The sequence below is a fragment of the Camelus dromedarius genome, chromosome 7 (assembly GCF_036321535.1).
Source record: "Camelus dromedarius isolate mCamDro1 chromosome 7, mCamDro1.pat, whole genome shotgun sequence".
In the NCBI taxonomy this organism is placed as follows: Eukaryota; Metazoa; Chordata; class Mammalia; order Artiodactyla; family Camelidae; genus Camelus; species Camelus dromedarius.
In genome coordinates this window covers 73,862,317-73,885,913 of record NC_087442.1, presented here as the reverse complement: position 1 = coordinate 73,885,913, position 23,597 = coordinate 73,862,317, and the positions used below count along the sequence as shown (strand labels likewise).

The following is a 23,597-nucleotide window of genomic DNA, read 5'->3' as shown; positions in this document are numbered from 1 at the left end:
AGCCTGGACAAACCTCACATATTTGGCTGGCTGTTTAATCTTAGGCCATTTTACTTCCCTAATTGGCTCTCCCTCTGTATCTGTCTTCTCATATGCGTTTTTAAGTGTAGTGCTTGGCTATCCATGCTGTCTATCCTTTCAACACTTTTAAGCCTTCTATGTCTACAAAATAGTTAACAATCTCAGGGCTAAGGGTTTTGCTTGTTCCTTCCTTTTTATAATGTCATTCAATTCTGTGTATTCAACAGTGATCTGAAATTTAAATTAGTGGCTTGTTTTCTTTTTTGTCTTTTAAAGCTAAATCAAACTCTTTGTGCTAAATTTAATCATTGACTTTCTGTAGATATTTAATAATCTCCTTGACAGGTGTTCAGGAGTTTGGAGTTATCTTTGTCAAATTCTCTTGCAAATTTTGATCAATTATTTATATATGGGAATTTCTGGTTTTCCTTATCTTGGTATTAAGAGGTATGCTTTAAGGCAAAATAGACTTGTTGCCAAAGGCTCTGACCAGTTTGTCTCCCTTGAGATATATATACCCAGTTGCAAATGCATTTACTTGTTTTTGCCTGGAAATGCAAACTTTGAGCTGGCCACTTTCCTTTCTATTTATACCCTTGCTCTCAGCCAGAATTTACTGGGTCAGATTAGTGGTGCTGAAGATTCTTGTAACGTGAATTCTACTGTTTGGGCGAAGATGTTAGGGTAAGAAGTTAGTCTAGCAAATATGAGAAACAGACCAACTACTTACAAAATTGCAGTTTTATTCAGTTTTTCTTCATTCATTCTATGAATAGTTTTTGAATATTATGTGCTAGGCACTGAGCTAGGATATAGAAATTAAAATACAGTTTGTCTTTTCATTTAAAGGAGGCTACGAGGTCATACAGTCATGCAAACAAATTTTAGCTTGTGGAGTGTACATGCTGTAATGGAGTTGCCAGTGTAAGTGTCACATGCAGGCAGTTCAGCATGTCTGGAGAAGACGATGTGTACAGGCAAGGGATAGAAGATAATGCTAGGAGATGACTTTGTGAAGCCTAGAATTTGAATCTTATTCTAAAGATTAGGACTGCCTAGTACAATTCTGGCATGTCATAGTTGCTTGGTGAATACTAAACTGAGGTACCACCTTCTTTACTTGGACACTTAATGAACGGCACTAGACTGAAAATTAATTTTTTTAAGTTAAAATTTTAGTCCATGTTAATTTCTATTCTAGAATTTTTATGTGATTTAAAAAAAAAACTGACATGGCACAAATTTGTATCTAAGAGTATGTAAAATTAAATTGACTTCAATTTCTTTCTCCATATTTGGATGATAGAGTTAATTTATAATTATTTGCAAAGTGAAATTTTTTTTTTTTTAATTACAGAGTAGCAGAAGTCATCTACACTCTAATGGATCATGGGTTCTTTGCAGCATGTGTATGACCTTGGGCAAGTTACTTGACCTCCCTAATCCTCGTCTCATGAGATGGAAAGCTGCTGCTGCTGGAGCATGAATTGGTCCTTGTGAGTATGAAATTGGAGAAGGTCTGTGTAATGGGCATGAACCTCTGCCACCCAGCATTAGTTTCTTTGTCCTTAAACTAAATCTGGCATTGAGATTTAAAAGACTATCAAGAATTCAATATGTTATGTTTGCAGGAGCTCCTCTTCCTGGGATTGATACAAAAACCTAGGGGATTCAGCTAGTACCTGGAAAATATGGAAGTGGCCTGTCTGTATTCTCTAGTGGTAGCTATTCCTCCATCCTGGTGCTTCTGCCTGGCCAACACTCCTATGCTTTTGGGTGCGGATGCTCCAGCCAGCTCAGAGATGCTCCCCTTAGAGGTCTTCCCCTGCTGACCCTAGGCTCAAGATCCTCACCTTTGCTTCAAGGCACCAGATCTCAGCGCCCCTCTCCTTCCACACATGCCCCATAGCTGTGCTCTATTGTGTGTCTGTGTTGCTGGTGATTAGGTTCTTGTCTTGTTGCAGAAATAATTCAGAGATGAGACTAGGAGGTCAAGAAAGTACAGTGAGGATTTATTAAGGGATAGATAGTACGCTCTCAAAGGGAGAGCTGACAGGCTCAGGTGAGCAGCTGCCCTGAGTTTCTTTGGCAGGTTGGTTACATAGGGTGTAAAATGAATGGGCAGAATATTCATTGAGGATGGGAGGGTTTGGGGTCGTATTCCCTGATTTTCATCCCAGCTCCACCTTCCCAAGGGGAGGAAGGGTTTTTGTCTTTATTTAGTCTGGATCGGAAGTGTCATGGCGTCAGTGCATAAGGAGTACTTCCAATCTGCAAGGCTAATTTTATGGAAATGAGGGCATAATGAGCAAAAGGTTACATTTGGACGCTGGAGATTCCTGCCTTTTTTCACCTTTCTTTGTTGATCTCCAGGCCACTTACATCCCCAAAATGTATGACCTCTTATTAGTCTGGAGGTTCCTGCTTTTCTCTGTCTGCCCAAGGACCCCTGTTGTTTACATGATATATGGTTTCCTGCATTTGGCCTGTGCCCCTCCTTTCTTGCCCAATTCCTGCCATTTGGCCTGGTTTGCCTTTCTCTGCTCATATCTAGCTAACATTTGCAGACTTTCTGGGGGATGAGCCCCTCTCCCAGCAACTCCCACCTCCACATTTTCCACTAGATGCTCTCAATCCACCAGATTCCCAAGCCAGAGCCTGGCTGAGGAATTGCCTTGTGGGCCTTGTTTTCACCCTTGAAACTCCAAAGGCAGTGATAACCAGTGGAGGGAAGGAAGTCAAGCTCAAAATAGGATTGTATGACTATCTTCTTAGAATAGTGGAGGGAAAGAGATAACTCATTCTTTTGAATCTCTTTCAGCAGCAAATATCCCAAATAATCCTACCAGTTAGGGAAAGTGCTTAGTTTGGTGCCTGGCATATAATCATCTCACCACAACTATTAACTATTAGCATTATTATTTTTATTAGCAACCCTTTTGGATAATAGGCAAGTGCTCAGAGTGATATCAGTAAATTAAAGAAATTATCCAACTGGAGAAACTGCAGCTGTCTAAAGAAATCCAAATTGTTAAAGAAATTAAAAATAAGGCTTTGGGATAAAGCACTTGGATTACTCAATGTGGAAATGAAAAAATGGAAGGCTTATGTTTGTCTTTAAGCATGTGACAGCTTACATTGAAGTCACCTGTTCTTCATCAACTTCAGGATTTAAAGCAACAGATAGTAACTTGAATTATGTTGTGAGATTTTAGATAGTCGCACACGCAGAAAGTATCAAACAAAAAGTATCAGTTACTTACTCAACACAGAATGTAAGTAGAAGCTGTGGACACCCCAACCCTAGAGATGCTCCAGGCATCGTGGGGTTCATCCACTTGGAAAGAAGGACTAGCTTAGTTGATGCATTGGGTCCTCCTCAACATGATGATTCTACGTATCAGTGAGAATGATACTGTGTAAATTTTGTCACTTGGTGAGTGGTCCTGAAAATCGTGTTTTCTCATCTGCAATGGAATTTTTTTTTTAATCTCAGTTGAACATGCAGGAGTTGTGGCATAGAGGGAACGTCTTGCTCTGAGTATCAGGAACCTAGGTTTGTATCTTTGCTTTTAGGCTGATTTCCTAGGTGACCTATAGTAGCCATTTACTCTCTATCTGAAAAAAGATGGACAGAATTAGAATTACTTGATCTATTGAGCTTTATCATTCTGAGACTTCTTTCTTTATATTTTGTTCTCTATTACTAACGAGCAGTAGAATTAAGGATCCTTTTATTCTCAGAGAATAGACTGTGGTTGTAATTTTCTAATATAAATACTTAAATTTTAAGTACCTATTTTCTAAAAAAAGTTAAAAGATTTTGTTATTGGAGAAATTTAGCTGCCCCACTATTCCAGCAGAAGTCTGTTTTAATCAGTTCTAATTTGAGGGAATCTATTTTCCATGGGACAGGTAACTTACCATGACCCATCTCTTTAACAAACTAGACTTGCTCACTGCTCCCAAGTGATCTTTCATTTGTTGGGGGTTGGTAGGATTAAGCAATCACACTTTTAAACAGCCTTGTTGTTAAGCCAAGACCCTTTCAGTTTCACGTTCTACTAATTTTTTAAAATCAGTCTGTCTTGATTCAGCCATTTTACCATATGACCACGGAGTTAATCAGATGGCATCTCATTAGTAGGCCCTTATTTTAAAACTGGAACCGGAAGTTTCTTTTCCCATTGATCTTCCACTCATACCTAAAATGTCCCTCACGGTGGCAACTCTTTTCTTATTTTCTATAGATTTGTCTCATTCTAAATAGGTAAATCTCAGGATTAGGAGATGGGATCCTTGACTGATTTCCATTTCCTTCTTCCCTCCGTGCTCCAGTCCCTAGCCAGGTACTAGACTCTGAGTGCCACCTTGCCAGAGAATGACAGAACCTCTGCACTTGGCTCTTTGTGCATTGTTTAGTTTGACCTTTTTACGACTTACTTTTTCTATCTTCTTTAAGCACCTTATTAAAAGGTTAGATAGGCATATAATATAAACCAGCCTAATTCTGCACCCATAATGGAACAACACATCTGTGTGGCTAAGGTGTAAGATGGTCTCTGAAACAAAGTCTGTCTTACCATTTTTATATGTTCCAAAACATGTAATGGAGGTCTTTGAACATACATACTCACCAAAGGGGAGATTTAAGAGGAAGCAACAGAGGAAGACCAAAAGTTTTACTAAGATCTTGTGTGATGTCTTCATGATGACCTCAACCCTAGCTGCCTATTAGACTGACCTGGTCATTTAAAAATAAAAAAATCAGGAAACAAAAAACTGACATCTTTGTCCCAAACCTAGAGATTCTGAGAAAAAGAAGGTTTTTTTTTTAACCCCCTCCTATGAATTACTCTTGGAGAGTTAGAATTGTTATTCTTAAAACATTGGTCTGTATAATCAAAAACATTCAGACAGTGATGAAGATGTTGTCAGTGGATACATAACTGCAGAAGCTAGAACAAATGTGTCTGCTATTTTGACAACTTAAAATTTTGTGCGCTAAATAACGTACTACTGTTATCTATTTTTTATTAGTTTTTTGGCACTTCTCCGGAGACCCCGTTGATCCCTGTTACATGCTGACAGCACATGTAAGTAATACTGTCCTTGCCTCAAGGACTTGAAGATAGATGATTATGTTCAGACAGACTATGTCAGCTAACGGGTGTCAGTGACATTTTGCCCCCTCTGCTCCCCTGAGTGCTCATTCTGTGGTGCACAGGTTCGGCAAGCTTTTAGGTACTTTCTTTCAAGAGGAAAGCATAGCAGTTTGTTGTAGAAATTGAACTGATCCAAACTACCTGTCAAATCTAGTCTCTCAAATGGCATGCAGACGGCCTTCCTCACTTTGTCACAGATTCTTTATGGTCAGCAATGCCACAAGAGTTGCCTACATCTTAGTTGATAATTTAACTCTTCTAAAAAATTGAATAATTTAAATCCGCAGTGTGGTTCAGGACATTCTAGGGGTTCTCAAGACTTTTTCAGAGGTCTGCAAGGTGAAAGTCATACAGGGTGAGAGACCCATCAAAGTGTAATATGGACCAGTGGATTTTAATGTAACCCTATAAAATGTGTAAGGTTGGTTTTCAGATTCCACCCTGTGATGCTACCTTTAAGAAACCTTGTGCCAAGTTTTGGTGTAGTATCAAAGAAGAATATCCACTATTATCAGAAAAGGCTAGTAAAATATATCTCTTTTGCAAAAACCTATCTGTGTAAAGCTGGGGTTTTCCCAAAACATATAACCAAAATACATTATCAAAGCAAATTAAAGAGGTACATATAAGAATATTGCTATCTTTTTTCTTTGCTAGCATCTTTGTTGAAGTATAATTAGCATTTGATAAACTACACGCGTTTAAAGTGTACAATCTGATGGGTTTTGGCAAAAATGTTCACCACAAAACCTCAGTATAATCAATTTAATGCATTTATCTGTCATCTGGGTAAGTTTCCTCATGCTCCTTTGTATTCACTCACTCTTGGACGTTTCAGTACCACCCCTGCCCCATCCCCAGACAGACACTGATCTGCTTTCTGTTACAGATTAGTTTATCCTTTTTAGAATTTTATATAAATGAAATTGTATTCATTTTTTTGTCAGACTTCTCTTTCACCCTGCTTAATTATTCTGATATACATCCATGTTGGAGCATGTATCAATAGCTTACTCCTTTTTTGGGCAAATTGTATTCTATTGTCTTGGTATGTTGCAAGTTGTTTATCAGTTCATCTTTTGAACATTTGGGTTGTTGTTTCTGTTTCTGACTGTTATAAATGATGCTGCTATGAACATTTGTGCATGATTCTTTGCTTAGACATAAATTTTTATTTCTCTTGGTAAATACTTAGAAGTGAACCCCTGGTTGTATAGTAGGTATATGTTTAATTTTTGAAGGAACTGCCAGACTGTTTTCCAAAATGGTACCAGCAGTGTATGAGAGTTCCAGTAACTCCAAATGCTTACCAATACTTTCTCTTTCATTTTTGACATTCTAGTAGGTGTGTAGTATATCTCATTGTGGTTTTGATTTTCATTTCCCTAATGACTAATGATGTCGAGAATCTTTTTTTCTCATTTTTGTACCTTTATTGAAATATATTTCACATGTCATAAAATTCATCCATTTAAAGGATACAGTGTAGTGGGTTTTGGTGTATTCACAGAATTGTGCAGCAATTACCACCATCTAATTTTAGAACATTTTCAACATCCCTGAAAGAAACTCCATGCACATTACTAACCATTCCCCATTTCTGCTCCCTTAAACTCCACCTCAGCTTCTGGCAACTACTAGTCTCCTCTCTCTCTCCAAGAATTTTCTTCTGGGCATTTCACATAAATGGAATCATACAATATGTGGTCTTTTGTGTGACTGGCTTCTTTTACTTACCGTAATGTGTCAAAAGTTCTTCCATGTTGTAGTCTGTATCAGTACTTCCTTCCTTTTTATTGCCAAATTCTATGTATAGATATATAACGTTTTGTTTTTCTATTCATCAGTTGATGGATATTTAGGTTATCACTTTTTGAATATTATGAATATTGCTGTGAATATTTGTACATATATTCTGTGGATGTAAGTTTTAATTTTTTGGTATGGGCATACATTTTCATTTCTCTTGGGTATATACCTAGGAGGAGAGTGGCTGGGTCATATGGTAACTCCATGTTTTTCATTTTCAGAACTGCCAAACTGTCTTCCAAAGTAGCTATACCATTTTACATTCCTACCAATAATATATAAGGATTCCACTTTTTCTACATCCTCTACAACATGTATTATTGTCTGTCTTTTTAAAATTTGGGCATCTTTTTTTTGTGCTTATTTGCCATTTATATATCTGCTTTGGTGAAGCATCTGTTTTAATCTCTTGCCCATTTAAAAATTGGGTTGTTTTCTTATTGTTGTGTTTTGAGACTTCTTTATACATTCAGGATACAAGTCCTTTATCAGATTATAGATTTTACAAATGTTTTCTTTGAGTCTTTTCCTTCGTTTCATTCTCTTAACAGGTTTTTAAAAAATTTTTTGGAAGAACTTTTTGATTTCAGTGAAATTCAAATTATCTGCCTATTATTTTGTAGATTTTGCATAACCCACGTTCACAAGGATTTTGTCCTGTGTTTTCTCCTAGATGTTTTAGGGTCTTAGGTTTTACATTTATGTGTATGGTGCATTTTGAGTTTTCTTTTTTTAATAGGATGCAAGGTATTGATCAAACTTCATTTTTAAGATACGAATATCTCATTTCAGCACCATTATTAAAAAGACTACTCTTTACTGAATTGCCTTTACACCTTTGTCAAAAATTAGTTATCTGTATATGAGTGAGTTTATTTCTGTGTTCTCTGTTCTGTTCCATTGCTCTCTTTGTCTGTCTTAATGCCAGTACCACATTGTCTTTATTACTATAGACTTATAATAAGCCTTGAACTCAGGTAATGAAAGTCCTCAAAATTTGTTCTTTTTCAAAGTTGTTCTGGCTAAGACTTTTTTTTTTAACTTTTTTTTATTGATTTATAATCATTTTACAATGTTGGGTCAATTCCAGTGTAGAGCACAATTTTTCAGTTATACATGAACATATATTATTAATATATATATATAATTAATTAATATATTTATTAATATATAATATAATATTAATATATATATTAATTAATATATACATTATTAATATATATATATATATTAATTGTCACATCTTTTTCTCTGTGAGCTACCATAAGATCTTGTATATATTTCCCTGTGCTATACAGTATAATCTTGTTTATCTATTCTACAATTTTGAAATCCCAGTCTATCTCTTCCCACCCCCACCCCCTTGGCAACCACAAGTTTGTATTCTATGTCTGTGAGTCTATTTCTGTTTTGTATTTATGCTTTGTTTGTTTTTTTTTTTTTTTTTATTTTTAGATTCCGCATATGAGCAATCTCATATGGTATTTTTCTTTCTCTTTCTGGCTTACTTAGAATGACATTCTCCAGGAGCATCCATATTGCTGCAAATGGCATTATGTTGTCGGCTTTTATGGCTGAGTAGTATTCCATTGTATACATATGCCACATCTTCTTTATCCAGTCATCTGTTGATGGGCATTTAGGCTGTTTCCATGTCTTCACTGTTGTAAATAATGCTGCTATGAACATTGGGGTGCAGGTGTCATCCTGAAGTAGGGTTCCTTCTGGATATATGCCCAGGAGCGGGATTCCTGGGTCATATGGTAAATCTATTCCTAGTCTTTTGAGGAATCTCCATACTGTTTTCCACAGTGGCTACACCAGACTTTTTTATTTCCATATAAATTTAATATCAACTTGTCCATTTCTAACAAAATAACAAAAATAAAAAAACCCTGTTGGAATTTTGACTTGGATTGCATTGAATCTGCATGAACAGTGTATCTCTCCATTTATATAGCTCTTCTTTAATTTCTCTCATCATTGTTTTATAGTTTTCAGTCTACAGGCCTTGCATGTTTTTTTTTCTTTGTCAGATATAACTTTAAGTATTTCATTTTTGGATGCTATTGTAAATGGTATTTCGGATTTTAAATTTCCAATTATTTGTTACAACAATTATTTGTTGCTAGTACATAAAAATACAGTTGATTTTTGTTTATTAGTCTTGTATTCTGCAACCTGTCTAAACTCATTTAATAGTTCTAAAAGCTTTTTTGTTGTTGATTCTACTGGATTTTCTGTAAAGCAATGTGTTGTAGGCCAAGACAGTTTTACTTCTTCCTTTCCAATCTGTACACTTTTGGTTTCTTCTTGTTGCCTTGTGGCACTAGGTAGAAACTCCAGTAAAGTGGTGAGTGAAGCCTGCCTTCCTTGTTTCTGACACTGGGTGAAAGCATTGTTTTTCACCATTAAGTATGTTAGCTGTAAGTTTGTATGAATGTGCTTTATCAGGATGAAAAATTTCCCATCTATTTCTAATTTGATAAGTTTTTATGAGGAATTGATGTTGGACATTATGAAATATTTTTTCTACATTTATTGAGATAAGCATGTGGCTGTTCTTTTTTTAGTTCATTAATATGAAGAATTATAATATCTGAATTTTAAAAGTTAAGATTAACCTTGCATTCTTGGGATAAACTCCACTTGAATCATGATGTATTATCCTTTTGTTTATAGCAATAGATTCAATTTACTAATATTTTGTCAAAAAGTTTTGTATTTGTTCAATGAGAGATATTGGATTATAGTTTTCTTTTCTTATATCTTGTCTGGTTTTTGGCATAAGTGGTCTCATCAAATAAATTGGAAAGCATTCCCTCTTCTTCATTTTTTCTAGAGTAGCCTAGTGCAGAATTGTACTGCTTCTTCCTTAAATGTTGGGTAGAACTCCCCAGCAAATCCATCTAGGCCTTGATTCTTCTTTGTTATGAAGGTTTTAAGCTATAAATTTAGTTATTTAGTAGGAATAATCTTTAATAGCTTGTGTCTTTCAAGGGACTTGTTCATTTTATTTAAGTTGTTCAATTTATTGGCATAAAATTGTTTATCATTCCCCTTATTATCTTTCTAATACCTGTGGAGTCTGTGGTGATATCGCCTCCCTCATTCCTAATATTGGAAATTTATGTATTCCTTTTTTCCTACTGGTTAGCCTGACTAGAAGTTTTGTTGTAATTCCAAGAGCCTGTTTTTAATTTTATTGATTTTTCTCTATTTTTCTGATTTCTATTTCATTGAGTAATATTCTGATCTTTAATTCCATTCTTCTGATTTTTTCTCTTCTGGCAGCTATTTATAGTCATGGGTTTTTAACCTTCTTTTCTAATGTAAAAATTCAGTGCTACAAATTTCTAAATACTGCTTTAGCTTCATCTTACAAATTTTCATATGATTTGTTTTCAATTTCATTCAGTTAAAATGCTTGCTAATTTTCCTTTTGATTTATTCTTTGATCCACCAGCTATTTACAAGTATTATTTAGTTTCCAGATATTAGGGATTTTTCAGATAATTGTTCTGTTGTTGATTTCTACTTAAGTCCACTATAGTCAGTGAACATGCTTTGTATGATTTGGATTCTTTTAATTTTTTCTAACACTTTTATTGTGGTATAGTTCCTGTATAGTAAACTTCACGTATTTCAGATATACACATAGATGAATTTTGATAGATGTATACACCAATGAAACCACTGCCACAATCAAGATGGCTAACATTTCCATAACTCCACAAGAGGTGAAATTTTTGAATTCCCAGTTTATCCCTTCCCACTTGCTTTAACCCCTGGTATCCATAAGTCTGTTTCTGTTATTTAGATACATTTGTTTGTGTCCTTTTTTTTTTAAATTCCACATATAAGCGATATCATGTGGCATTTTTCTTTCTCTTTCTGGCTTGCTTTACTTAGAATGATGATCTCCAGGTCAATCCATGTTGCTGCAAGTGGCATTGTGTTATTCTTTTTTATGGCTGAGTAGTATTCCACTGTGTGTGTATCCAGTTGTCTGTTGATGAACATTTGGGTTGTTTCCTTGTCTTGGCTGCTGTAAATAGTGCTGCTGTGAACATTGGGGTGCATGTGTCTTTTTGAATATATTTTTCTCTGCATATATACCCAAGAGTGGGATTGCTGGATCATATGGTAAGTCTATTTTTAGTTTTTTAAGGAACCTCCATACTGTCCTCTGTACTGGCTGCACCAATATACATTCCCACCAGCCAGCAGTGAAGGAGAGTTCCCTTTTCTCCACACCCTCTCCAGCATTTATCCTTTGTGTACTTTTTGAATGATGGCAATTCTGACTGGTGTGAGGTGACATCTCATTGTAGTTTTGATTTGCATTTCTCTAATAGTTAGCGATGCTGAGCATCTTTTCATGTGCTTGTTGGCCATCTATATGTCTTCTTTGGAGAGCAGCCAGGAATATGGCCTGTCATGGTAAATGATCCATGTACACTTAAAATGTGTATTCTGCTATTGTTTGGTGTAGTATATGATAAATATCAGTCAAGTCAAATTGGTTGATAATGTTGTTCAAATTTACTGTGTACTTACGAATTCTCTGTCTACTTTTTGTATTGGTTGTTGAGGAAAGGGTGTTGAAATCTCCAAATATAATTGCTTTTCAGCTATTTCTCTTTTCATTTCTATCAGTTTTTGCTTATTTGATTTTGAACTCCTCTTATTAGGTGCATACATGTTTAACCCTTGTTATGAACCCTTGATAAATTGACCCCTTTATCATTATGAAATGACCCTCTTTATCCCTGTTAATATTTTATGCACTGAAATCTACTTTGTCTAATATTAATGTAGCCACTTCAACCTTCTTTTGGTTAGTGTTAGCCAAAGATAGCCATATATTTTCCCATCCTTTTACTTTTAGCTAATTTGTGTCTTTGTTTTTAAAGTGACTTTTTGTAGCCAGGATATAGTTAGGTCTTGCCAATCCAGTCTGCTGATCTTTGTCTTTTAATTGAGATGTTTAGACCATTTACATAAAATGTGTTTTTTGCTATGGCTGAGTTTAAGTCTACCATGTTGACATTTGTTTTCTGTTTGTCCCATCAGTTCTTTGTTCTTTTTTCTACCTGCTTTTGGATTGATCTTTTTCAAGGCCTTTTTATCATTTTTGTTGGCTTATAGCTATTTATTTTGTTTCAGTGGCTGCTTTAGGGTTTGTATTATGCATCTTAAACTTACCACATTCTACTTTCCATTGATGTCATATCACTTCACATATAGTAAAAGAACTCTTTAATAATGTACTTACCTTTCTTCCCTCTGAGAATTTGTGCTATTGTTGTCATACATTTTGCTTCCACATATGTTATAAATCCCACAGTACACTGTAGTTGTTTTTGCTTTGAGTAATTGGTTGTCTTCTAAAGATATTTAAATGATAAAAAGAATTATTTATATTTATTGACATAATCACCAGTTCTGGTCTGCTTTATCCTTTGTGTAGATCTAGATTTCCATCTATTATTCTTTTCCTTTTACTTGAAGGACTTCCTTTAATATTTATTCTAGTGTTGATCTGCTGGTAATAAATTCTTTCAGCTTTTGTATGTCTGAAAAAGTATCTATTTTGCCTTTGTTTTTTAAAGATATTTTTATGGAATAAATATTTGTAGGTTGGTAGAGTTTGTTTTTCCAGTTCCATTTGTCCTCTACCTTTCATTATTCATGACATGGAATCTACCATCATACTTACCGTTTTTCTTCTACATAGGATATGTCTTTTTCCAGTTGCTTTTAAGGTTTTTCTCTTTATAACAAAAAACTAGTTTTAAGTAATTTGATTATGAAGTGACTTGGTGTGGTTTTGTTCATATTTCCTGTACTTGGAGCTTATTAAGAATCTTGGATCCATGGGTTTATAGATTTCATCGAATATGCTTCCATTAAAGTCTCTGCCATTATTTCTTAAAAATCTTTTTTCTGTCCTTCATCTGTTTTAGGGACTCCATATATATGTATATTAGGCTGCTCAAAGCTTTCCCACATATCACTGATGCTCTGTTCACTTTTTCTTTTCAGTCTTTTGTCTCTCTGTATTTCATGATTGTTTTAATTGTGGTATCTTCAAGTTTACTAGTCTTTTCTTTTTCAGTGTCTAATCTGCCATTAATCCTGAATATATTTTCCATAAGAGACATTGTAATTTTTCTCTCTAGAATTTCAAGTTGTCTTTTACTATTATATAAATCCATATCTCTGCTTAACTTGTTCAGTCTTTTACTTTGTTCCTTGAACATATGGAATATAGTTATAATAACTTTTAATTTCATTTTTGGTTTAGTTTTAGTTGTTTGAGTTTTCTGCTCATTTTAAGGTTATGTTTCCCCACTTACTTGTATGTCTGGTAATTATCTATTGGATACCAGGCATTGTGGATTTTACCTTGTTGGGTGCTGGGTATTTTTGTATTCCTATACATACATATTCTTGAACTTGGTGCTAGGAAATGATTAAATTACTTGGGAATAGTTTGATTCTTTTGGGTCTTGCTTTTTAAGCTTTTAAAAGCAGGGCCAGAGTAGTGTTTAGAGTTAGTTTCAGGTTAATTTTTCCATAAAGCTGAGGCATACTCTTTGGAGTATTCTTTGAGGCCTCATGAATTATGAGGTTTTCCACTCTGGCTGGTGGGAATAGACATTATTTTCAATCTTACATACACTTCCTAAACTTTTCAGGTGACTCTTTCGTTAGCTTTCAGTAGTTTTCTTACAGGTGCTCTCTGATCAGTTCTTACCTGAATACTTGAGGGGTGCTCTCTGAACTCTCTGGAATTCCCTCTCTCTGTAGCTCCCCCTTTTTTGCATACTTTAACCAGTTTGACTTATCCACACTCCAGCTTTATCTCCTCAGCTCAGGAAGACCTCCAAACTTTACCAGGTACCCCTCTTGGCACTGCTGCCTGGAAACTCTCCCAAAGCATTAAGCTTGGGCAATTGTACTGTTCATCTCATTTGTTTTCCATCTCTTAGAGATCATCGTCCTTTGATTCCTGATGTCTTGAGAACTGTTGTTTTATATATTTTGTCCAGTTTTTTAGATGTTTCAAGCAGGAGGTAAATCTTATTCCTGTTACTCCCATCATGTTTGGAAGTAGAAATCCCAGACATTTTCTAGAAGCCAGATATTAAAAAGATTTGCAAAATTTGAAAGTTCTACTCTTTAAGCCATTTTTTGTTTGTTTTGGAAAATATGGTTTCTATAAAAATATTTAAGTTAACATGTAATTGGTTTATTAGCATTATCTTTAAGTGAATTAGCAAATAAAATATTAAAAATTTTCTGTTTTAATTTTGAATATGGTAAATATTGATAGCTGTTTATTACTCATGTAAACAAAAGGTCTTTGGTTTCAGTGATTTTTAAGAATGTAAAGTAATTCTAAGGACAGGAAGTCTGAGAACAGTTGATCTAAATATAGTGAAGTGGTTTATTGTGGGTTGCCTAAACCTAGAAGTTGGGTAACCCTGGTGCTGGGGAGGGCATGGGTACAAAGATGAGATGACCCGTAAATATACAGAAGAAGGAAGAAGAACAGTACAAGCAGAATTTAAGAAGTCACATGGCTCCCAGGAGACACAGAGAGTATTGTGGCTTCCTCATTTTCCAGCTGCTGTCTAGGCATTTTTGAGCCCCAGTTATCCCTCCTGCCCTTAGGATCTTTCAGATAGTACTAAAAATAAATTCCATCTTTTTTTCCTTAAGGGAAAAAAAGAAACTGGAAGGAAAAATTAAAACACTGTGTTAAAATCAACTACATTTCAATTAAAAAAAAAAAAAACCCACTATGGTAGGCTTAAGAAGAAGACATTTTGGAAGTCCAGGGTCCTTTTGGAGTCCAGAGATTACAGTCCTGTGACAAAGGCTGATACAGTTCATGATGCTCAAGTGGAGGCTAGCAGATCCCGTGTCTGGGGTGTGGAAAAGCAATCCCTAGTTCTGTGGTTATTTTCAGCGTGCTGGTTGTTAGTTCATTGGCATACAGTGTTCGGAGAACCAGGATTGTCCCTCACCTTCCTGTCTAATCTTGGCCACACCTTTCTGGGACTTAGTTTCTCCACACCCACAAAGTGGCAGTCGGAAAACTTTCTAGGTTTTTGTCTGCAAGTGACAGCAACCTACATCAAATTAGCTTAAGCACAAAAGAGCATTTATTGACTTATTTAACTGGGAAGCCGAGCTGAGCTAGTGCTGGCTCCAACATAATTGGATCCAGGTGTTCAAACTGGCATTGTGGCTTCGTTCTATGTTCTCTTCCCTCCTCCTTTTCCTTTCCATTTTCTGCCCATTCCTTTCGGCTTACCTTTGTTAGCTTTGTTCTCCGTTCAACCACAGAATAGCCCCCAGACGCTCTAAGCTTATATGGACGCTTTGAGCTCATGAACCCAGAGATTGAAACAAATGCACTCTCTCCAAGCAATCACAGACCCAATCCCTTGGAGACTCTTTCATTGACTTTACTTGGGTCACATGCTTATACTTGCAACCAATGACATTAGATAGGACTATGGAGAACCTGTTTTGGCCAGACTGGGTTATGTGCGCACTCCTTTTGCAGGTAGAAGAGGACAAAGTTGCAGCCCCATCAGAACCACATAGAGAGTGAGATGGGGCAGCTCAGTGACCAGAAGGGTGCTGGGCAGACTGCAGCCTGCACCCTCAGGTGTCATCAAGTGAAGCAAACTATGTCTGTCTATCACGTGTTTATGATTTAAAAAGAAATACAGCCATGTGGCTAGTATAGCATTTTTGGGAATTTGACGTTTTCTTCTGAGTCCCCCAGTTCTCTCTTAGTTTCATCCTTTCCTATTGCTTTTCAAGCATTTCATCTACATGGTTTAGATTTCATCTTTGCCTCTGAGGCTTTTTACCAACTTCTGTCACATCAAGAATGGAGTCAGCTGCACCCAGAGTGTTCCCACTCAGTGATTTTCATTTCTGCCAACACATTCCTGCTTTCTTTTAAGTTCACATCTTTTCTACCTGAATCTTTTCCTTAATCTTGGTGTGTAACAGAGATGTAGAATCAGAGTTGGTACTAAAAGACTACAAATCAATAAATAAGAAATGAGGAAGATCTTTTAATACAGAGTCCTCATCAGATTTAACTTTCAGTTGAGTAATTACCTCCCAGCCTCTTTGGGATTGCAAAATAAAGTGAACACATAGGTGAAGGATTTATTAACAGTGCCAGAGATGCTTAGTATGCAGGACACATTCTGTTGTCTCTGAAGTGGCAGCCTCTAGTAAAAAGCTCTCTCCACAAATCCACTGTGGAATCTCATTCCTATGTTTTTCTATCCAGAAGAACTGAACAAAAATGTAGAGTCTGAATTTGTTTACTCATAAAAATAAGATCTGTAGTGTGTTTTTAGTCATATTTTGGAATGCAGCTCATCACCTACATGTTATATTTAGATTGGTACTATCAAAATGAAAAGGTAACATGCCAGGTGGTTATTATATTCTAGAATATTCAAGCAAAGAAATTTGCATTTGGAATTAAATATAAGATCCCGATCTTCCGTAGATCCAGCTAAGGCTCACAGTTCAGTTAGACAAGAATTTGGCATTCACTTGTGTGTGTGCCTTTGAATGGGTGGGTTTCTGGAGAGAGAAACTCCAAAAAGTTAGCCGAAGATGGCTCTGGAGATGAAAATATGAATGATCTTAATTTTCTTTTCCGTACCCTTCTCAACCATTCATATTTTCTGCACTGAGCACATACCACTTTCACAATAAAAATAATTTAAAAAAAATTACATCTATGCTGAATTGTGAAAGTTCTTGGAATATACCAAATTATACTTAAGCAAGATATAACTACTGAAGGAACCGACTGACACCCCGAAAACTCCTTGGCTTGAACTCTGTGTTGGGCACTCTGATTCTGCCTTGCCTCTGCAGGACGGTCTGTGGTCCCAGTGTGGTCTAGCGTGTGTACCTACCTCAGGACCCTTCGCTGTGCCATTAGGGCTACAAGAGACCTGACTGCACCAGCACCTTCAGGCCTCTTAGGACAAACCCACAGGGAACTCTGGAGCTTAAGCTCAGGTCTCCAGTTCCTAAAGTTTCTGATTGTGTCAAAAAGAAGAGAATTTTCTCCCAACTTATGAGAGTGAGGGTCAGGGTGGGAGAGCCATAGGCACACTGTCCTGAAAGCAGACTCATAACTCCCAAGCCCTCTCAAGCATTTACCTAGTCAATACTCACCATGCGCTCGCAGGACCACTGGCTCATCCCAGTGCCTGCAAGCTCAGGTGTCAGGTTGGGACAGTCTCTGCACAGCACAGCTGCAGTGTAGTAGCACTCAAATCTCTGACCCACCCTGTGGGAACTGCTCTTTCTGACTCACAGTCCACTTGTTCAAGAAGAAAGTCACAATTAGAAGCCTGCAGAGAGACCTGATGACCCACCAGTAGCATCAGGCCCCAGTTAAGAAGGGCATGCATGGGCCTTGAAGGTGGTAGGCCTGGTGTGAGTCCGGCTCTCACTCAAGCAGAGGTGAGATCTTGGGGAAGCACTTCCCCCCGAGACTTAATTTTCTCATATAGAAGTGAGTAGTTTATTAGAAAGGTTAGCAGAAATAAAATGTGGGTGAAATGTTGGCAATAGAAATTGCTTCATAAATGACAGCTTTTAGTATAATTATATGCTAAATCATGTTTACAGAATGATTTCAGTCCCCTTCCAGCCATTTCTATCTGACTCAAAACCCCATTCTTTAAAGTTCTCCATTGAACCTGTTAGTAAAACCAAGAACTCTTTGTTGCTCATCTCTGAACAGCTGTAAATTGTCTTTATCATACTTCAGCTACAGCTCACAAGCTGAAGACAGCTTGGCATCCATCTTTCGGATTCTATGGGTAACTTTCATGTTTACTCATAGGAAGTGCTGTTAACAGGGCAGACCGTCATCACTAGTGTTCAGAACGTATCAAAGTGTTTTTTGTTTGCTTGCTTGTTTTTTAATAAGCAGAAAGAAAAGAAAAGGCAACCCTACTGAGTCTTCTGATCCTATATGTGAAGTTAGGGCCTCAGTTTTTTGTATGTTCTTCGGTAACTAGGTTAACTTTGATATTTTACTTTTTTCTGGTTAATAAGACTATCCTTGACAAAGTCATGGTCACCAACCAAATCAGTGTGTTTCTCTAGGAAAGTAAAACATACAGAGATAATGCAGGCCTTTGAGCATTTGGTCTTACCAGAAACTAAATGTAAAGTGGGCCATGAGTGGACTGACGCAAAGAAAGCATATCATTCGGAATTTTCATTACATCATAGACGCTGTGGACAATCTTATTTTCCACATGTAAATGTTAGGATAAGGAAATGACTGCATTCTATTTTTTCCCAAATCATAAATCACCCAATAAACAGCTGAACAAGTAGCTTGCCAGACACTGTTTTATTGAATCTAAGATGCCATCTGTTGTAAAATATATCATTATTCTATGTATGACTAAAAAAGATTAAAGCACTGCCATTGATTGAGAAATGTTAAATGTGAGTCTTGAAATCAATCAATGATGGTATAGCCTTCTGTGTTTGATGAGTTCTTTTTTACATCCTTTTTGTCTCCCTGCACCTGTTAATACTTAGACATTAGTTGACTAGTTTGAGAGCATTAATCACAATTAAAATAGATGTTCCACTTTAAACAACATAAATATTACCATTCACCGCTGAACACCCTAATCATAATGGCATTTTAAGCACTAGTGAAATGAAGATAGTTTATATTTCTTGAATTGATTAAATAAGATAAGGACTCAGTCATTAGGCAGATAAAGACAGACATCACTAGGAAAACTGGCTGGGTCTTATAGTGTTGAAAAGATTTATAAACAGAAGTGTCATTTTGTCTTATTCCTACCTTCTTGAGCACTTGTTCCTAACAAATCCTTGGAAGAATACCAGGTTTCCCCCAAACCCTCTGCCTTTTTTTCTTTTTTTCTTTTTCCCGAACCAGACAGGGAAGAGCTTCAGATTTTGGTTAATATTAACCAGCTCACCCCAGGCAGTTATGACATATTCTTCAGGAGTATAGCAGGCAGAATTATTTTAGCAAGAGACTTTGCTAGCAGAAGGCTAATAAAAAAACCCAGCAAGGATAATGGTAGATGGGAAATGTCAGGAGAGAAATTGGGTTTCTATTTTGAGGATAGTAAAATCATTACATTTTAATGCATTCAAGTTCAGACTGATTCACAGCCAATGACCATGCAAGTTAAAGCCAGAGGGTGCACACTACCTACAGATGCAGGCTCAGATGAATTCAGACTCTGCCTTTCAGGAGTCAGAAGATGGGAGGTAGGGGCTTGATCTCTGGAGGCCTCAGTTTCCTCATCTATGCTGTTAAACTAGATGGTCTCCAAGCCCCTTTTGGTCCATGATGCCATGATCTAGCCAGAGGTCATGGCTGAGCAGCAAAAGCAAGCCCTCAAAGGAGGTTAGGACTGAGTAACTGACATGGTGCCAAGGACTTCTGAGGTCAGACTGGCTCACAGGACCTTAGAGTTTAGGTTCCTGGACCTTGCAAAGTGGTTCCTGAGATTGTTGTTTTTACTGCCTAGTTTCTGAACTCCCTACTGGAGGACAACCCTAAATTAGGTGGAGCACAGGGGCTGGCCACCCACTGCAGAGGCTCCCTGCCATCCAGGACGTGAGCATGTGCCAGGGCTTAGCCAAGCAGAGCCACAGACACAAAGACAGAGAAGTGGAGCTTCCTAAGGTGGCCTCAGAGGTAGAGGTGAGCATGGAGCAGCACGTCACCTGGCAACCTGTGGCAGTGTTTGGCCAGGCGGTTCTGGGACCAGAGTCTGGCTGTGTTCTCTCTATGTAGTCTCCCTTTGTCCCTGCCCACTGCTGGCACATGTTTTCCACCTTCCTACAGGTTCTCATTAAAGCTCTCCTTAGTCTCTGTGGCATTTTGCTGTCTGCCACTGAGAAATCTGACTGCCTGATTTCTGTCAAGGGCAGGTGTATACTCAGCTTGGGAAAGCCAGAGATGAAGGCCTAAGCATAGAGGAGGCCAAGAGGGCGCTGCTGCATAAGGCAGCAGGGGAGGACACCTGGAGTGGCATTGTCAGGTCTCCTGGCAGCTTACAAAGCTCTTCTCAAGGATCCGTGCTACCTGGTAGGTAGTGAGTCTGACCATCTGCCTTTTTTCTCTGATCCCCTATCCCCCTCTGTCCATAAACTCTTCCCAGTGCCCCAGGCATGCAATTAAATACTCTTTTTAAAAAAAGTTAATAACTTTATATACATGTATTCATTTTCATATTCTTTTTCATTAAAGGTTATTACAAGATACTGAATATAGTTCCTTGTGTTCTACAGAAGAAATTTTTTTTAAATCTATTTTTATATATAGTGGTTAACATTTGCAAATCTCAAACTCCCAAATTTATCCCTTCCCACCCCCTTTTCCTGGGTAACCATAAAATTGTTTACTATGTCTGTGAGTCTGTTTCTGTTTTGTAGATGAGTTCATTAGTGTTCTTTTTTCTTTTTTTTAGATTCCACATATGCGTGATATATGGTATTTTTCTTTCTCTTTCTGGCTTACTTCACTTAGAATGATGATCTCTAGGTCCATCCATGTAACTGCAAATGGCTTTATTTTATTCTTTTTAAAGGCTGAGTAGTATTCCATTGTAGAAATATACCGCAGCTTCTTTATCCAATCATTTGGCGATGGACAATTAGGTTGTTTCAATGTCTTGGCTATTGTAAATAGTGCTGCTATTAACATTGGGGTGCATGTATCTTTCCAAATTAGTTTCTTCTGGATAGATGCCCAGGAGTGGGATTGCTGGATCATATGGTAAGTCTATTTTTAGTCTTTTGAGGAATCTCCATACTGTTTTCCATAATAGCTGCACCAAACTAGATTCCACCAGCAGTGTAGGAGGGTTCCCTTTTCTTCACACCCGTCCCAGCATTTATCATTTGTAGACTTGAATGATGGCCATTCTGACTGGTGTGAGATGATACCTCATTGTAGTTTTGATTTGCATTTCTCTGATAATTAGTGATATTAAGCATTTTTCATGTGCCTGTTGGTCATTTGTATGACATCATTGGAGAATTGCTTGTTTAGGTCTTCTGGACATTTTTAGATTGGATTTTTGTTGTTGTTGTTATTAAGTTGTATGAGCTGTTTATGTATTCTGGAAATTAAGCCCTCGTCAGTCATATCATTTTGCAAATATTTTCTCCCATTCTGTAGGTTGTCTATTTGTTTTGCTATGGTTTCCTTTGCTGTGCAAAAGCTTATGAGTTTAATTAGGTCTCATTTGTTAATTTTTGCTTTTATGTCCCTTGCCTGGATAGACTGCCCTAGGAGAACATTGCTGAGATTTATATCAGAGAATCTTTTGCCTGTTTTCTTCTAGGAGGTTTATCGTCTCTTGTCTTAAGTCTTTAAGCCATTTTGACTTAATTTTTGTGTATGGTGTAAGGGAGTGTTCTGACTTCATTGATTTACATGCATCTGTCCAGTTTTCCCACCACCACTTGCTGAAGAGACTGTCTTTTCTCCATTGTATATTCTTGCCTCTTCTGTCAAAGATTAATTGACCAAAAGCTTGTGGGTTTATTTTGGGGCTCTCTGTTCTATTCCACTGATCCATATGTCTGTTTTTATGCCAGTACCACACTGTTTTGATTACTGTAGCTCTGTAATATTATCTGAAGTCTGGGAGGGTTATATCTCCAGCTTCATTCTTTTTCTTCAGTATTGCTTTGGCATTTCTAGGTCTCTAGTGATTCCATATAAATTTTAGGATTGTTTGTTCTAGTTCTGTGAAAAATATCATAGGTAATTTGATAGGGATCACATTAAATCTGTAGACTGCCTTGGGTAGTATGGCCATTTTAACAGTATTGATACTTCCAATCCAAGAACATGGGGTATTTTTCCATTTCTTTAAGTCATCTTTAATTTCTTTAGTCAGTGTTTTGTAATTCTCCATGTATAAGTCTTTCACCTCCTTGGTCAGATTTATTCCTAAGTATTTTATTGTTTTGGATTCGATTTTAAAAGGGATTGTTTCTTTACTTTCTTTTCTTGCAATTTCATTGTTAGTGTAAAGAAATACAACTGGTTTCTGTATGTTGATCTTGTATCCTGCTACCTTGCTGAATTCTTTTGTCAGCTCTAGTAGTTTTTATGTTGAGCTTTTAGGGTTTTCTATATGTAGTATCATGTCATCTGCATACAGTGACAATACTCTTTTTAAAATCAAGTTTATCTAAGCTCCTGATGGGTTATCTCTGCTCCCATGGAAGTACTGGAAACTCTGATAACATGGTAACCACACCCTGGGAAGTTGATGGATGGAGCTTCTCTCTCCTTGCCTGTCCTGCTAGGGGATTTCAGTGCTTATCTCAAGTCATTGAGATTTTTATTGCAGTTTCCACACAGTACAGAGAGTGCCCTATATCACAGTTCTGGGGTAAGATGGATTTCTTCTTTCTTTAAAAAAGGAAAAGAATGCTTATTTCAGGCACTGGGGAATATAGTTCCTGGCATTTAAGAGAAGATGCCTATGTAACTCTGAATAAGGCCATTTCCTCTGCAATTAGAGACTGGCTCAAACAAGATCTCTTCTGAGAAACCATAAGCATGTATTCTGGTATTTCAACATTTCATCTCTCATCCTCCTGCCACTCCTCTCTGGGGTTCATACGATCCTAGAAATTGAACACACCACAAAATAATCATCCAGGCTCATTCTTCCACTTTACAGGCTTAATAAAATGAAGTTTAAAACACACGCAGAGACCCCAAAAACCTTTAGTGCTGCTTTAGACCTACTAAATGTGAAGGGCCTTTTCCAGAAGGAATAATAACTAGGAGACACAAATAAGACACTGAAATAAAATTCCCCTTGAATTATGTATAAGCTAAGTAAATGAGTAAAATCCAAGTGTACTTTAAGAATAGAGATTTGCCATTGCTGACAAGAGGATTTATTTCATTATTGAAAAGGAAGGGAAAAAAACAGAAGTAATAAAATTAGTTGTGCTTAGTGTGGATGACAACGAGCTTCACATTTTTGGTGATTCTCTCTCTCGTCCATCAGTGTGTTGACTGAGCTGTAGCTTCTTTAAGAGGAGCGTTATCTCATTTGAAGGGGTTGGTAGTCTCTTGAGCTGAGATGGAACATGATTTTTCTTTCTTTTCTTCGTTCGTTCGTTCATTCATTCACTGTTCATTATGAAGCCCCTTTTCTTGCTTGGTCCTGAGGAAGGACATTAACACAATAGCAGACCCTACTCTTCAGGGCCTTCACAGTTTCCTTTAGTATCTAAGAATGGAGCCTCTTGTCATATGTACTCTTCATTAGATAATTATAGAAGACGTTTAACCAGTGATTCCCTTTGAATTTCAAAGGAGAGTCACTGCTTCATGTCGGGGTGATCAGGAATGAATTCATGGAGAGCAGCAATTTGAACTGGGTTTTCATGACTAGGCAGGATTTTTCATAGTGGAAATGGGCAGGAGAGAGGCACTTTAGGGGAGGGGGGAGAACGGGGATATGTATCTGGGAGATTCCAGTCAGGAAG

The 23,597-nt window shown here is 37.0% G+C and overlaps 1 protein-coding gene across 12 annotated transcripts in view; it reads left to right on the top strand.

The window, feature by feature from the left end:
- PHTF2 (putative homeodomain transcription factor 2) overlaps positions 1-23,597 on the top strand; it is a 178,213-nt gene that overhangs the window by 111,883 nt on the left and 42,733 nt on the right. For 11 of the 12 annotated variants that reach the window (XM_064487643.1, XM_064487651.1, XM_031454768.2 and 8 more), the window contains 2 exons: positions 1,379-1,517; positions 5,062-5,117. The gene's annotated coding sequence lies outside the window, so the exon portion shown is untranslated. The remainder of the gene's footprint in view (positions 1-1,378; positions 1,518-5,061; positions 5,118-23,597) is intronic. The other variant, XM_064487647.1, reaches the window with a different exon arrangement.